The sequence below is a fragment of the Balaenoptera borealis genome (genome assembly GCF_965194805.1).
Source record: "Balaenoptera borealis genome assembly, chromosome: 10".
NCBI classification, from domain to species: Eukaryota; Metazoa; Chordata; class Mammalia; order Artiodactyla; family Balaenopteridae; genus Balaenoptera; species Balaenoptera borealis.
Genome location: NC_138874.1, coordinates 58,700,094 through 58,715,966, shown reverse-complemented (window position 1 = coordinate 58,715,966; position 15,873 = coordinate 58,700,094). Strand labels below are relative to the sequence as shown.

General features: G+C 41.1%; 1 protein-coding gene across 18 annotated transcripts in view; it reads left to right on the top strand.

Annotated features, from left to right (window-relative positions):
- Positions 1-3,473: 3,473 nt before the first annotated feature.
- The window catches only part of USP54 (ubiquitin specific peptidase 54), a 149,884-nt gene continuing 137,484 nt past the window's right edge, over positions 3,474-15,873 (top strand). For 10 of the 18 annotated variants that reach the window (XM_082406819.1, XM_082406834.1, XM_082406836.1 and 7 more), the window contains exon 1: positions 3,476-3,588. The gene's annotated coding sequence lies outside the window, so the exon portion shown is untranslated. Of the gene's footprint in view, positions 3,589-3,845; positions 3,967-15,873 lie in introns of those variants that run through there. The other 8 variants (XR_014248862.1, XR_014248863.1, XM_082406835.1 and 5 more) reach the window with 4 other exon arrangements.

Here is a 15,873-nt window from a genome sequence, read left to right as displayed (position 1 = left end):
TAGTGAACTCTAGGATAGGCTGAGGGAATATGGGCAGGGCACAGACAGGATGTGGACAAGAGTTCATAGCTTTTATGAGATTCTCATGTTTAAAAGTCTGTGAACCCGGGCTTCCCTGGTGGCGCGGTGGTTAAGACTCCACCTGTCAATGCAGGGGACACGGGTTCGAGCCCTGGTCCAGGAAGGTCCCACATACAGCGGAGCAACTAAGCCTGTGCACCACAACTACTGAGCCCACGCGCCACAACCACTGAAGCCCAAGCACCTAGAGCCCGTGCTCCACAACAAGAGAAACCACCATAATGAGAAGCCCGCCCATCGCAATGGAGTGTAGACCCCGCTCGCTGCAACTAGAGAAAGCCCGTGTGCAGCAACGAAAACCCAACACAACCAAAAAAAAAAAAAAAAAAAAAAAAAAAAGTCTGTGAGCCCTCCTCAAAAGTTAAGGACTATATTCCTTCAACAAATGTTTATTGAGTGCCTACTATATATCAGGCTTCAGATGTACAAAAGCAAATAACAACATTCATGTGACAAAGAGATTTCCCAACTATAAAATAATTATTAAATGCCTACCCTTAAAGTTGGGGTAAAAAAAAGTTCAGGGTCTAATAGTCAACAGCTCTGAAAAGTTAGAAACTTCATTTTTCCAACCTCAGAATATCTGAAATCTTGTAAATATATACCACATTCTTTATCCATTTATCTACTGATGGGCAATTTGGTTGCTTCTACATCTTGGCTACTGTAAATAATGCTGTAAGGAACATAGTGGTGCATATCGTATATCTTTTCTAGTTAACATTTTTGTTTTCTTCAGATAAATACTCAGGATTGGAATTGCTGGATCATATGGAAATTCTATTTTTAATTTTTTGAGGAATCTCCATTCTGTTTTCCATAATGGCTGCAGGAAAGCTTCCTTTTAGATAGAAGCTTGTGAAACCATGCCCTTCAGATTGGGGCTTGAACACCCATGCCAGAACCCCACCAAAACCCACAGTCTTCCAAATGAGATCACACACCTGGTTTCAGGACGTAATGAAGCTCATGTTCTTGATGTCTCATCGCAGAAAGAATTCAGTGAGAGACAAAGTGGTAGGTAAGAAGTGGATTTATTTAGGGAGAAACACACTCCACAGACAGAGTGTGGGCCATCTCAGAAGGTGAGAAAGGCCGCCAGGGTATGGGGTTGTCAGTTTTTATATGGGTGGGTAATTTCATAGGCTACATGAGTGGGAGGAGTATTCCAGCTATTTCGGGAAGGGGTGGGGATTTCCAGGAATTGGGCCACCACCCACTTTTTGACAGTGGGCACCGCCACTGTCATGGTGCCTTTGGGTGTGTCATTTAGCTTGCTGATGTGTTACAGTGAGCGTATACTAAGCCTCAAGGTCTAGTGGAAGTTGACTTCTCCGCCATCTTGGACCCATTTGGTTCTAATCAGTTCATGTCCCATCCTTAGGCTGTGTCATTCTTTCAAAGGTTGTGCCCTGCCCCCTTTCCTCCTGTTTCACTTGCACTCTTCAGTGGGCACAAGTCCCCACTACCACCTATTGTTTTACATCAGGTCTCTTTTATTGTTACCCACCTAGACTCTGCAGCCGTTTGAGCTAGCAACTTCAAGGGTTTCTTTTACATAAACCACATGCCCGTAATACTATGCCCCTAAGGTCACCCAGATAATGCATTCCCTGGTATAGGGTCTAGAGCTTTGCTGTCTAATACTGCAGTCACTAGCCACATGTGGCTATTAAGCTCTTAAAATTTGCCTAGGCTAAATTAAGATGCTCTGTAAATATAAACAATGGATTTTGAAGACTCAGTATGAAAAAAGAATGTAAAATATCTCATTAATAATTTCAAAATATTAAAAAAATTGCTGTACACCAGAAACTAACACACTGTAAATCAACTATACCCCCAATAAAAATTTTTAAAAATTTCAAAATATTGATTACATGTTGAAATATTTTGAATACGTTGGGTTAAGTGAATAACTAAATTTCATTTTTCTTACTTTAAAAAAAAATGTGGCTACTACAAATTTTAAATTGCATGATGTGGCTCACAGTATGTTTCTACCGGACAGCACTGGTCTAGACTATGAGAGGTATTCAGGGGATTGGAGAGAAGACACTTAATTCTCTATTTATTACTTTTATTCCCTTATTTGTACCCCTCTGTTTTACTCTCACTGAACAACGTTCTTTATATAGCTGTTGCAGTAAGGGGGACCCCTTCCAGGCCCTGAGGGTGGGCTGCTGTCTAACACTCAGAAATGAATTGTCCGAGGAGACACACGTGCTGACAAAGCAAGAGACTATTGGGAAGAGGTGCCCGGGCAGATAGCAGCAGGGTAAGGGAACCCAGGAGAACTGCTCTGCCACGTGGCTTGCAGTCTTGGGTTTTATGGGAATGGGGTTACTTTCTGAGTTGTCTCTGGCCAATCATTCTGACTCAAGGTCCTTCCTACCCTTATTAAAATGTGGTGTGCACACTGCTCAGACAAAATAGATTCCAGTGAGGATTCTGTGATGTTGGTAGGACATATGGACTGGTGTCTCCTCTCTCCTTTTGACCTTTCCCGAATTCTACCGGTTGGTGGTAGCTTGTTAGTTCCTCGTTCCTTACCAGGACCTCCTGTTGTAAGATGACTCACGCAAGTGGCTACTATCTTGCCTGGCCAGGGTGGGCAGCTTCAGTCAGTGTTTCTCCTAACATGTCCGTCGTCTGTTCCAGATCCTACTCAGTCAGTCTGCATTTACAGCTTTCTGAGAGCAGAGAGAAAGCCCTTACAACTAAGTGTTGAGAGACTCACCAAGTAAGGATGTGCCCGTCCACAGGGTGGCAAGCAACAACTGCAAAGTTCAAATCACAAACCAATGCGGCCCCCTTCCACAGCCAAGGCCAAACATCTGTGCTTATGTTCGACTAAAAACAACAACAACAACAAAACACTTTGATTTCCTAGTTTCGCTGGGCAAATTGAAGGGGGCGGGGCACCAGTGTATAAACATAAATATTTCTGTTAAGTCAAATACCATTCACAAACCAAAGTAGGGGAAGAACGAATCAAAGTTTCCTGAAGGAAGGTTAAGGAGGACATGGAAAGGTCAATTTCTGGCTTACTCCCTCCATCTCTACTCTGCATGCATAAGGAAAATGCCAAGAAGACTGAACTTCAGCCAAGGCGACACTGCTTTAAGTTTGAGGCCTGGGAAAAGACAGCCCCGTACCTCACGTTATTCCGGTGTAGGGTTCGTCATACTAACTTCCCCCATCCCAGACCGTCCTGCATCCTGCCTACAATAGTTTTCCGACTCTCCTGCCAGTTCAATATCCTTCCCCGCCCTCGCCCACCTCCAGACCTTTCCAGGCCACCCCTTAAGCGCCTTGCGGCCGCCATTTTACACAATACTATCGCGAGATATACTTAGCCGTCTCGACCCTGACTCATTTACTTTCTTGCGAAAGACTCTTCCCGGCCGTTCTCGGCGTAGCTGAGGAAAGTGTCGCGAGAGCTGGTTGCCTTGGCTCCCTGTAGCTATAGCAGCCGCGGCGGTTAATGATGCGGCGGCAGAAGCGGTGAGTGCGACACTCAGGGGGGCGGGGCCGGAGGTAACAGGGTGCTGGGGTGGGGGGTGTGGTAGCGCTTGGGGGGGTAGTGAGGAAGGTTGGGTCGCGGGAGCAATGGGTCCGAGTGTGACGTGTGGGGTAGTACCCGGGTCCAGTGGCTATAGGGACGGGGCGCGGGTCTGCACTAGGGTACGCTGTGAGGGTTGAAGCTGGTGGGAGGTCCAGGGGGAGGGACCGGGGTGTAGAAGGGTTCAAGGGGCAGGGCCCGGAGTGTAAAAAGGGTGTTCGTGTTGGGAACAAGATGGTTATGGGGACTCAGAATTGGGTAAAGAGACCGGGCTACACCGAGGAGTAAGTGGGAAGAAATGGGGTACAGCGAGGAGGAGGGTACGTTAAGTGGGAGCCTAGAGGTTGGGCCCGGTTTGCTTTGACCTGGCGGAGATGGGGGCTGCCGTGTCAGACCTTCGCAGTTTCCTGGGGTCCGCCTGAGGCTGGTCGGGGACTGCGCGCTAGGACCTGGGTCCTATAGGACATGGCGGGAATGGTGGCGTCCCGGAACTTCACCGCCCCCACCCCCCCGCTTCCAAAGAAATCCCCCACGGACTCTGAGATGTGAAAGGAGGGTCCTGGTGAAATAGTATTAGTTGGAAAGGTTCTTTCGGTGGTGGTGAGTGGGATAATGAATGATGCTGCTCTGAAATAAAGTATGGGGTGGGGGCGGGAGAGAGAAATTCTTGAGGAAAAAAAAACTAAGATGTGCGTATCGAGTTGGAAGAAGGGGGTGTGTGCTAAGTTCATGTTTCTTTCCAGATTCATTCAAGTGTAGAATTCCTTTACGGTGTACTTATGAAATTATATATGCGGTGTAAAATCAGTTTAGATCATACAGTGAAAGAATGTACAGTACGACATTTAAACCTTCCACGAATGTAGTTTAAAAACTAAGAAAAGTGTTTCTACTGCAGCAGCACAAGGCTGAACACTAGGGATAGTTTTAGTTACTTGAATATAAAACCTAGTGTTCCGAAAGTGTGTCTGTTCAGGTTGTTTGCCTTTTAAGAAATGGATGAAGTTTTATTTTTAGGAGGCAGAAAGAGTTTTGAATATCCGTCAATCTGGAAATAAAAGGAGTCTTCCGGGAGTTAAAAATCACTGAGAGGCAAAACATTTACTCTCTGAGTCTCAAGGACTGTTTTCTAGAGACAGGTTTGGATCACTTTGCTGTTAACTCTTATTTCTAGTGAAAACAGTGGCATCAATTCAGGCATAAAAAATAATTTGTTCATTTCAATATACAGATACAAGCTTTCTGATAATTATTTCTCACTATCTTTTGTAGGTATAAATTTGCAAAGGCATAACCTCTCTTTTTATTAATTTATTTTTTTTTTGAGAATTAACGTTTTATTTGATGGCCTTGCTGAGGACTTAAGCCTGGAAGACAGCCTCTCAGATGACTCTGAGGGACTGCTCTGAAGACGTAAGGGAGGAGCCAGGATATATAGGAGTTTTTGCAAGAAACCAGGTAGTAGGAACATCAAAAGGTTATTGTTAATGAAAGAAAAACAGGGACTTTCCTGGTGGTCCAGTGGTTAAGACTCCAGGCTTCCATTGCAGGGGGTGCGGGTTCGATCCTTGATAACCTCTCTTTTGATTATGTAACTGGCTTTCTCCATGTTGAGGTTCACAAATTCATTAATTAGAATAGTGGATTTTAATCCTTCCAGAGCCAGCCTTGATGTGGTTAGTCATTGAATCTATTTATTTGATATATGTTAGACTAAAACTTTTAATTTGTAATGTTAGTAGCTAACCTTTAAAGTCAAAATGCTTTTCTGAGGCAAGATGAAGCTTTATGTGGTTGAGTCCAAAAGATTTCTCCATGAATCCATTAAGGAGCTTTACTGAGTTCCTATTATGTGTAGAGTACTGTGTAAGGCATTGCAGGGGGGAAAAAAGATTAATTCATTCATTTATCCCTTCAACAAACGTTTATTGAGACCTATTTTGTGTCTGATTACTAAGTCTCCAGGAAACAAATATAAGTAAGCCTTGCTCTTTGCCTTGGAATTGCTCAGAGCCTAGGAAGGGAGAGAAATAGAGAAACAAATCATTACATTGTAGTAAACACAATATATATGTGAACACAGGCTTATGAAACAAGGTTCTGGCCCTGAGGAGTTTACATAGTAGTTGACAAGACTAAAATGGAAGAAATTATTTTAAAAATTACAAAATATTAAACAAATTCTAAACTATGCTGCATCAATAAAACACATTACGTTTCTCAGAAGAGATACAATTAGAATGGAAGCTTGAGAAAATTCACAGATCAGTTCATAATTTAATAGTGTTTTTAAAGTACTCTTAAATATCACTGAACATTATTATTATTTTTTAAAATTTATTTATTTTATTTATTTATTTTTGGCTGCGGTGGGTCTTTGTTGCTGCGCGCGGGCTTTTCTCTAGTTGCGGCGAGCGGGGGCTACTCTTCGTTGTGGTGCGCGGGCTTCTCATTGCGGTGGCTTCTCTTGTTGCAGAGCACGGGCTCTAAGCGCGTGGGCTTCAGTAGTTGTGGCTTGCGGGCTCTAGAGTGCAGGCTCAGTAGTTGTGGCGCAGGGGCTTAGTTGCTCCGCGGTATGTGGGATCTTCCCGGACCCGGGCCCGAACCCGTGTCCCCTGTATTGGCAGGCGGATTCTTAACCACTGCACCACCATGGAAGCCCTTGAACATTCTTAAGTCAATAATAATAATAATAAGCATAAATGCTAACATTCATTGATTGATTATTAATGGCCTAGGCACATTATTTCATTTTATTTATTTATCCCCCCACACCCCCAATTATCTCATTTTATCTTCATAACACTCTGCTAGTCAGCTGGTACTAATACTTCAATTTTAAACATAAGAAAACTGAAGCTTAAAAAATTCAAGAAGTTGCCGAGGATCATAGAGCTAGTAAATGGCAGATTAGGGATTGGAGTTGGAAATATATGTGACTGGTAATCTAAGCAAGACTCCTTTCTTTTGCAGTAAGGGGGCCTTGGAATGGGGTAGGGGGCCAGTCATTGAACGTGGAATTGGTCAGAAGATCAGAATTCAATCTCTGTGTCTCTTTATTCATAGATTTTTCTCCCTCAAATATTGACACTACATATGAGGAACTAATTTGAGTAGTAGCATGATGCTGAATATGAGGTTTGTATTGTACAGAGAATTGAGTACATTACCATATTCATGTTGTATATGATTGTATTGGTTGCCATGCTTGGGAAAATAGCTATAATAAGCAATTGTTAACATCTGTAAGCTTCCAGAAAGTGATCATTTTAACAGTGGAGATGGTTATCTATATTCATATACAGGGCAAATGTTATTACAGCAGACTAAGGGATTTAGGTAAAAATTTTTGTCTACTGCATTTAAAAAAAATTTTATTTTATTTTAATTTTTTTGTATATTTGCTTTCAGATTTTTAAAACTCTATATTCCAAAGTCCAAAATCTGATTTTCTGGTTGAAATTCAAATTTTATATCTTCCTTTTATATTGAGGAAACTGGGAACTTTTTTTTTTTTAATTTTTATTTATTTATATATTTATTTATGGCTGTACTGGGTCTTCGTTTCTGTGCGAGGGCTCTCTCTAGTTGTGGCAAGTGGGGGCCACTCTTCATTGTGGTGCGCGGGCCTCTCACCATCGCGGCCTCTCTTGTTGCGGAGCACAGGCTCCAGACGCGCAGGCTCAGTAATTGTGGCTCACGGGCCTAGTTGCTCCGCGGCATGCGGGATCTTCCCAGACCAGGGCTCGAACCCGTGTCCCCTTGTATTGGCAGGCAGATTCTCAACCACTGCGCCACCAGAGAAGCCCCGAAACTGAGAACTTTTAAATGACTTGCCCAAAGTCATTTAATGCAATGTCCCAGGTATTCTTAAGAATTACATGCAGATTTGACGGTGAGTCAGTGATTTTTTTTCATTGAGTTGACTTTCTGCATCAATCCCTCATCGGTATAGATTTTACCTGGAATAGCACGGGGGTGTGAATGAGATTCCAATGTTTTCTAACACCTTTTAACTAAGTGGGCTGTGTGCCCATGTTTTAATGTGAGTTATTTTTGAGACATTAAGACATTTTTCCAAGAAAGGTTTAGAGCAAGAGAGTGAGATGACAGGAAGAGCCTTGAGTGGTGAGAATGGGAACTTCTCCAGAAGGGTTGAAAACTGAAAGCAGTTGATGATGTGTAAAGAGGATAATGGTCTAAAAGCTTTCTTTAACTCCACCCACTACAGGAGAGCCTGGAGACCTTTTCTTCTACTTTGATACACACAGCCTCTGGAAAGATTCTGTCCACTGGGAGAAAGTATTACTTTCTCAGCATTTATATTAGCAATAGTAAATAGACATTGATCAAACCAAAAACAATTTACATGGTAGCTGAAAAGTGATATCTCATTTTAGATTTCCATCTCTTTGATTACCTGTGAAGTTGAACATTTTCCTGTATTTATTATTTTTTATTAGGCAAAGAATAGAATAAGCAGTTTCACAGAGAGAAATACAAACAGCCAATAAAGAAATAAAAAACAGACTGACAGGCATAGAAAACAAACTTATGGTTACCAAAAGAGGAGGGAGGGGAAGTTTGGGATTAACAGATACACAGTACTATATATAAAATATTATTATTATTATTATTTTGGCTGTGTTGGGTCTTCATTGCTGTGTGCGGGTTTCTCTAGTTGCGGTGAGCAGGGGCTAATCTTTGTTGCAGTGTGCAGGCTTCTCATTGCGGTGGCTTCTCTTTGTTATGGAGCACAGGCTCTAGGCGCGCGGGCTTCAGTAGTTGTGGCACGTGGGCTTAGTTGTTCCTTGGCATGTGGGATCTTCCTGGACCAGGGATCAAACCCGTGTCGCCTGCAATGGCAGGCGGATTCTTTTTTATTTATTTATTTATTTATTTTTGGCTGCGTTGGGTCTTTTTTGCTGTGCGTGGGTTTTCTCTAGTTGTGGCAAGCGGGGGCCACTCCTCGTTGCGGTGCATGGGCCTCTCCTTGTGGTGGCCTCTCTTGTTGCAGAGCATGGGCTCCAGGCGTGCAGGCTTCAGTAGTTGTGGCTCACAGGCTCCAGAGCGCAGGCTCAGCAGTTGTGGCACACGGGCTTAGTCGCTCCGCAGCATGTGGGATCTTCCCGGGCCAGGGCTTGAACCCGTGTCCCCTGCATTGGCAGGTGGACTCTCAATCACTGCACCACCAGGGAAGTCCCCATACATAAAATAGATAACCAACAAGGACCTACTGTATAGCACAGGGAACTATATTCAATATCTTGGAATAACCTATAATGGAAAAGAATCCGAAAAACAATTTGATCTATCTATCTCTCTACCTATCTATCTATCTATCTCTGAATCACTTTGCTGTATACCTGAAACTAGCACAACTTTGTAAAATAGCTACTTCAATTAAAAAAAGAAAGAAAGAAAAAGATCCTCAAACTCACATAATCTGGAAACTGCAAATTAAAACTATTTTTTGTTGACTTCTCTTTTTTATTATTTAAATTTTTTTTAGATTTTTTAAATTAATTAGTTTATTTGTTTTTATTTTTGGCTGCATTGGGTCTTCGTTGCTGCGCGTGGGCTTTCTCTAGTTGCGGTGAGCAGGGGCTACTCTTCATTGCAGTGTACAGGCTTCTCATTGTCGTGGCTTCTCTTGTTGCAGAGCACAGGCTCTAGGAATGCGGGCTTCAGTAGTTGTGGCACGTGGGCTCAGTAGTTGTGGCACACAGGCTTAGTTGCTCCGTGGCACGTGGGATCTTCCTGGGCCAGGGGTCGAACCTGTGTCGCCTGCATTGGCAGGCGGATTCTTAACGACAGCGCCACCAGGGAAGCCCCTGTCTTTAAAAACATTTAAAAATCTTACAAATGTTTAAATTGTATACTTAATTTGGAGAAAGAGAAAAAAAGAATACATTCTTTAAAAAAATAATTCTTTATGTAGAGGCTAAGAAGCAAAGGTTCTTCTTCTAGAACTATCCTGTTTGGTGAATTTTCTTCCAGTTCTTTTTCCTGCAATATATGCAATTTCTGTTTATAATTTCTATATCTATTTCTATCTTTTTTAAGTCAGTGGAATGATAATTTTTTTTCCTGTAGTTCTTTTTTTTTTTTTTAACTTAGCAATATGCTTTTGAGATCTCATCCTGTCAGTACACACTTTTTTTTTTTATTTTTAACATCATCCCAAGCTCGGGATGAGGTTTAGAGCTCTCCATCAGCATCACACCTGACAATTTTTTTTTCTTTTATTTATTTATTTATTTTTGTATTTATTTTTGGCTGTGTCGGGTCTTCGTTTCTGTGCAAGGGCTTTCTCTAGTTGCAGCAAGCGGGGACCACTCTTCATCGCGGTGCGCGGGCCTCTTCACTATCGCGGCCTCTCTTGTTGCGGAGCACAGGCTCCAGACGCGCAGGCTCAGTAGTTGTGGCTCACGGGTCCAGTTGCTCCGCGGCATGTGGGATCTTCCCAGACCAGGGCTCGAACCCGTGTCCCCTGCATTAGCAGGCAGGTTCTCAACCACTGCGCCACCAGGGAAGCCCCAGTACACACTTTTTAACAGCTGATTGTATTTCAGTTTGAATGTAATTTATTTGTTTCTTTTTCTATGGACATTTAAGTTTTCTCAGATTTTTGCAGTTATCAGCAACACTGAAATGAACATCCTTTATTCTTGTCTCTTGTGCAAATGTCCTAGAATAACTCTAGAGTAGGTGCCTAGAATTGTTGTTTAAAAGGTATACATGTTTCTAATTTTGAAAGATACAGCCAATTTGCCCTACAGTCTATGTACCATTCTTTATTCCATCAGCAGTTTATGAAGTTGCCTCTGATACTTGATATCAGTCTTGTACATTTTTACTAATATAATGGGTAAATTTAAAAAATTTAATTTATAGTCTCCAGATTACTTGTGAGTTTGAACATCTTTTTGTTTCTTTATTGGCTGTTTACATTTCTTTCTGTGAAATTGCTTATTCTGTTCTTTACATATTTTTTAACTGGGTTGTTTTCTTTTTTCTAAAAATTTATTTATTTGTTTATTTATTTTTGGCTGCGTTGGGTCTTCGTTGCTGCACGCGGGCTTTCTGTAGTTGCGGTGAGTGGGGACTACTTTTCGTTGCGGTGCGCGGGCTTCTCATTGCGGTGGCGGAACATGGGCTCTAGGCATGCGGGCTTCAGTAGTTGTGGCACGCGGGCTCAGTAGTTGTAGCTTGCAGGCTCTAGAGTGCAGGATCAGCAGCTGTGGCACATGGGCTTAGTTGCTCCGCGGCATGTGGGATCTTCCTGGACCGGGGCTCGAATGCGTGTCCCTTGCATTGGCAGGCAGATTCTTAACCACTGTGCCACCAGGGAAGCCCCACCCAGGCTTTTTGGTTTTGTTTTGTTTTTTGTGGCCGTGCCAGGAACCTTGCAGGATCTAATTTCCTGACCAGGGACCGAACCTGGGCCGTGGCAGTGAGAATGCAGAGTCCTAACCAGGGAATTCCCAATACCACCCAGTTTTAATTATTGCTGAAGGTCAGGTTCCCCTCAGTCTTAGAATATATATAAGAACAGATTTTTTTTTTTCTTTTAGAAGCAGTCTTTCAGGTTTTGTTACAAACAAAGATTCTGTTAGGAATGTAATTGGGATTGATTGCAACAAATAAATTACTTTATGGGTGAATTTGTACACCCATGAATTTACAATGTTGAGACTTTCCATTTAGAAACAGTGTATTCTCTTTATTTAGGTTTAAAAAAAATCCTTTAGAAAAGTTTATAGTTCTCTTGATAGTGATTTTGAACATGTCTACTTTTCTAGTTATTTTATGGTTATTTAAAGTTGATATGGCAATTGGGATCTTCTACCTCATGACATATAAAAAATTGGTTATTGCTGGCATATAGGAAAGCTATTGATACTTCTATGTTGATCTTGAATTGGATAACATAGTAAATCTTTTTTAAAAATGATTTAAATGGTTTTTCATTTGATTCTTTTGGATTTTCAAGATAGTTGTCTTTTTCAGCTCTTCATGTCTTTGCCAATTTTCATTTTGGTGTATGCAATTTTTTTCTTATTTTGACATGTTTTATAGCTCTTTATGGTAAAAATATTAATCATTTATTATATAGCTTGCAATGTTTTTTAGTTTGCTCTTTGTTTTTATAGGAAACCTTTTGACCATCAATGGGTAAAACACTAGAATGGGCTACTGCGATGCTTCAAAGTTATCTTGACAACAGGAAAATTCTAAGAGGGTTAGAATTATTCAAACCAAGTCTGGTGAATAAAACTATGAATTAAAAATAGAGGAAAAGGGGCTTCCCTGGTGGCGCAGTGGTTAAGAATCCGCCTGCCAATGCAGGGGACACGGGTTCGAGCCCTGGTCCAGGAAGATCCCACATACCGTGGAGCAACTAAGCCCATGTGCCACAACTACTGAGCCTGCGCTCTAGAGCCTGTGAGCCACAACTACTGAAGCCCGCGTGCCTAGAGCCCGTGCTCCCAACAAAAGAAGCCACCACAATGAGAAGCCCGTGCACTGCAGCAAATAGTAGCCCCCGCTCGCCACAACTAGAGAAAGCCCGTGTGCAGCAACAAAGACCCAACACAGCCAAAAATAAAATAAAATAAAATAAATTAATAAAAAAAAATAGAGGAAAATTGCTCACTTCTGGGTTCAAATGAGATTTGATTAGAAAATTCAGAAACTCTTTTAACCTTATTTATAGTGATGTGTCATCTGAGTTAAAGGAGTTGAATTTAAATTTGGGGAAACAATAGCTGAATAAAATTGATCAGGTTGAAAATATACAATAGAATATATAAATAATAATCATGTCTGATATTTAATCATACATATGGAAGAAGCTGGTTTTTCTGATTACTGTTATACCTGGGGAAAAAAGATAACTCTTTAGGAGCAATGTTCCTTCACAGCTCGCTTCTGAAGGGAAATCCTGACGTGGACATTCCTGAGTTTAGCATTGAGGTGGAGGTTGGCATAGCAGAAAGAATGTGGGCTTTGGAACCAAACAAACCTTGGTTCCCATTCCAGTTGTTCACTTATTAGAATTGTGATCTTTAGCTCATTGTCATAGCCTCCTCTGTAAAATCGTATGCTTAAAAAATGGTATATCACATCAAATAACATCATCTACTGCTCAAAATTGATACTGCTGTGCAGCTTCATTACATGGTACAAATATTTGATCAATGAAAAGCATACTATTACTTAGGAGGTCTGAATTCATATGTTTGCTGCTGAACCATCAGTAACACCAGTCAGATTAGGGGTTAGGAGAACCAAGAACCTAGGGTTAGTACCACATAGGTTAGGTACCAAGCGCCTAGAAGCATGTTAGAAATGCAGAATTAGAATCTGCATTTTAACAAGATCCCCAGGTGATTCATATGCACCTTAAAGTCTGAGAAGCAGTGATCTGATGTGCAGTATCTAAAGGAAGGTGGTAACTCCAACTCAAAGCAATAGGGGTTGAGATGGTAGGAGCTATAGAATATTAGACAGGTAGTCACTCTGTGGTTCCAGATGATTCATTTATTCACTGTAGGACCCTCTCACCAAGCTGGGGGACACAAGGAACATCTTCTAGGAGACAGGGTTAGCAGGATCGTGGCTGGGTGTCTGGTCACTAGCCAAGGGGTTTGACATTAGAGCAATAGCTTTAGTCTCTGCAGGAATCTAGGCTAGCTGTGCTGTTCAGTATGGAAGCCACTAGCCACATGTGGCTATTAAAATTAAATAAAAATTCAGTTCCTCAGTCATACCAGCCACATTTCAAGTACACAGTAGTCATATGTGTCTGCTATATTGAACAGCGCAGTGCAGATATTGAACATTTCCATTAGTGCAGAAAGTTCTGTTGGACAGCACTTGAGAGGAATAGGCAGAGCTGCCAAGCTAGGGTGGGTATTTGCCTTAAAGGCTGTGTCAAAATGGCCAAGTATAGAAGGCAGAGAAAAATCCATGAATTTCTGGTCACACACATAACTCCCCATCCTGTTCCAGAACCTTTCCATTGCTGATAGCTGCTGGTAAATTCCCTGTCCTGTTAAGGTCTGGGTGTGCCTGCAAGTGAAAGCATCAACTGAAAGGTAAGAGAGGACAGAAGCTGACAAGGAAAATGTTCTGGAGAAATTGCTGAACATTGGGAAGAGTAGGAATGGCTGGGTATGGAGTTAGGAAAATCATATGAAGTACTTAAAGAGATATTTAGCTGCTAGTAAAATACCATTGCTCCCAGAATAAATAATACTGAAAATAAATTCTAATGTCCACGTTAATGCCAAACCAGTCACCAACTTGATCACATCTTCACTAAAGTTTTTAAGTTGGTCTATCAATGTTAAAAATATGAACATATTTTTTTACGTTTAATGAGAATTAGTGGGAAAGTAGAATTCAGTTTGAGGTTCACTTTTCAGTCTTTCCCCCCAGAGAATACATCTATAGAAAAGGCTATCCAAATTCTATTTATTTTTGTTGTGGGGACGGTGCCATATAGTAAATTTGTGAATTACTATATTTCTCTTTTTTTATTGATGGTTTATATCAGACACATACATGAATATTTGTAGGATTGTTGTATGTATAAAAATGTTTTAAATTTTCTGTTACTCTTTCAGAGTTTTCCTTATTTCAGTTTGGCTATGTAGGCAAGTGGCTTTGGCCACATCACGCAGCATGAGGAACTTCCCAAGCAGGGATCAAACCTGCGCCCCCTGCAGTGAAAGCACGGAATCTTAACCACTGGACCGCCAGGGAAGTCCAGACCAGTGACTTTTAAGAAAAACCTATTACATTTGTTTTTTGCAAATAGAAAATATAGCCCTTTCATTGTTGGTATGCAACTAATGAAGTTTCTGAAATTGACATTTCAGTATTTTAGCACTTTCCATTAACAGTACCTTCCTGTACCACATTGAAAGCAAGAAACATGTTCCAAAAAGCACATTTTTCAAATAACATTTCTTTTTTTTTTTGGCTGCGCCGCAAGGCTTGCAGGATCTTACTTCCCCCGCCAGGGACTGAACCCAGGCCCCGGCAGTGAAAGCGCTGAGTCCTAACCACTGAACCGCCAGGGAATTCCCTCAAATAACATTTGAGTTTTTAAATGAAAACAGAAGCTGAGGATAAGACTATATTGGACTTTTGCAAAATATATTTTTGTCAGTCTTATTCTGACCTGTGTATAGATTCATTTTTTCCTAAGACTTGAAAAGTAGGCTTTTAATATAAAGCTGGTGGGAAGTCAGTGACTTCCCAGAAGAAAAAAATGTTCATTTTCTTCTGAGAAGAAAATTTGGATAAATACTTTTTAGTTAATACATTAGTTTCATAGTAGGTTTGTAGAAAAATTCACTTACTATAGAAACAGAGCTTTCTCTTTGTATGTCATTGTCTCATTTCTGACCTGGGCTCAGCTCTTGTTTCCCTGTGCAGATCCACTTCCTTTGGTGGTGCATCCTGTCCTGGGTGTTGACCCCAGTCAAAGCTGTATGGTGCCAAAAGAAAACAAGTTCCTTGATCCTCTTTTGCTATTTCAGCCTCTTATTTATCTTTACTTGTGGTCTTTGAAGACCAGAAATGTGTTTGTGAACAATTGAGAATTGTATCATGGGTGTTCCTACAGTGTTGGGGAACACCAGAGAGAGGCAATATCATTTTAATCTTGGGTTTTTCCCCTTTTTCGGGTCCACCAGGTCTAAGGAAACTTCTAGTTATTTAACAGAATTGAAATAAGAAATTTTGTAATTACAAAGGTAGGTTTTAGACACCTCAGAGTTACAGAGTATTTATTGATATTGAGAATACACGTTAAAATTATTCATGCTTTATCAGTCAACACCAATGTTTAAATCACAAATTGCCACATAGCAAGTTATTTTGGGTAGGAATTCTGTATGAACCAAATTCTGGTAATGATTTTAATTGGGCAAAGTATAGAAGTCTGATTTAGAGGTGTCTTTTCCTATGCCTCCTCTAAAAATTCATGAAAAGAAACAACTCCCTTTAAAAATTCAACTTGTTCTTATTTCACAATGACTTTCATCCTTTTTATGCCTTATTTCAATAGATAGTTACTAAGCATCTGCTTTTTTTTATGTATAAAGTGAATTTTCCAAAAAAAATAATTAATTTTATTTTTGGCTGCGTTGGGTCTTCATTGCTGCATGCAGGCTTTCTCTAGTTGTGGCGAGCGGGGGCTACTCTTCGTT